Genomic DNA, 1,126 nt, shown 5'->3' on the forward strand with positions numbered 1-1,126 from the left:
GGCCTCCTAATGATCATCATCTTCCTGGGGATGTATGAAAACCACTACAGCAATGGTGTCTGACACCGCTGACTCTGTTGGGGCGGGTCTTTATATGAACAAGTAGAGATCCGAAAGTTCATGACAGCCAAATCTGCAAATGCTTCTTTAAAGGTATTGAAGACGGCTCTATTTCCTATTCCCATGTGTATGGCTTATATTGCTGTGCAACTGGGGATGTAGCTCAGTGGTAGAGCGCATGCTTCGCATGTATGAGGCCCTGGGTTCAATCCCCGGTATCTCCAAGTGCTTTAACGAAATGATAGTGTCTTTGTTTCTCACCTGAGAGTGGAAAATAACTGACTTGGGCTTGCTTCATGACCATTGCAAGGCAATGTGACTGGATGCACAAGCCGACTACTTTAACTACAAAGACGTCCATTCGACATGACCCTGGGATCAATTCCTGGCATGTCCATGTACTTAAAAAATGACAATCTGTTTATTTGACACCTGTGAGAGAGTTGATCTGATTCAGGTTGAGGTTCATCCGGGTTTTCAAGTTGCAAAAGTTTTAATGACTGTCCCTGCTTGTCTTCCAACTATCCCCAGCTAACTATTGCTCTACACGGCTCTAAATGACCTTCATTCCATCGTTAGGTGTGGCCTCCTAATGATCATCATCTTCCTGGGGATGCATGAAAACCACTACAGCAATGGTGTCTGACACTGCTTACTCTGTTGGAGCGGGTCTTTACATGAACAAGTAGGGATCCAAGAGTCCTTGACAGCCAAATCTGCAAATGCTTCTTTAAAGGGATTGAAGACGGCTCTATTTCCTATTCCCATGTGTATGGCTCGCGTTGCTGTGCAATCAGAGATGTAGCTCAGTGGTAGATGGCATGTGTTGCATGTATAAGGCCCTGGGATCAATTCCTGGCATCTCCACATGCTTTTAAAAATGCCAGTCTGTTTATTTCTCACCTGTGAGAGAGCGGATCTGATTCAGGTTGAGGTTCATCCGGGTTTTTTAGTCGCAATAAGTTTCATGAAAGAAGCTAATGTACTAAATCTAAACTGTCAACGGTGAATGAATCTCAGCAACAAACGCAGCATCTGAACCAATAGTCAGCGCACTACAGAAAAC

General features: G+C 44.4%; 1 non-coding gene across 1 annotated transcript; it reads left to right on the forward strand.

Moving 5' to 3' along the window:
* Positions 1 to 212: 212 nt before the first annotated feature.
* Positions 213 to 284, forward strand: trnaa-cgc (transfer RNA alanine (anticodon CGC)). The gene has a single exon. It is a non-coding gene; the product is annotated as a tRNA-Ala (tRNA).
* Positions 285 to 1,126: the final 842 nt, after the last annotated feature.

Source organism: Channa argus, chromosome 19 (assembly GCF_033026475.1).
Source record: "Channa argus isolate prfri chromosome 19, Channa argus male v1.0, whole genome shotgun sequence".
Lineage (NCBI taxonomy): Eukaryota > Metazoa > Chordata > Actinopteri > Anabantiformes > Channidae > Channa > Channa argus.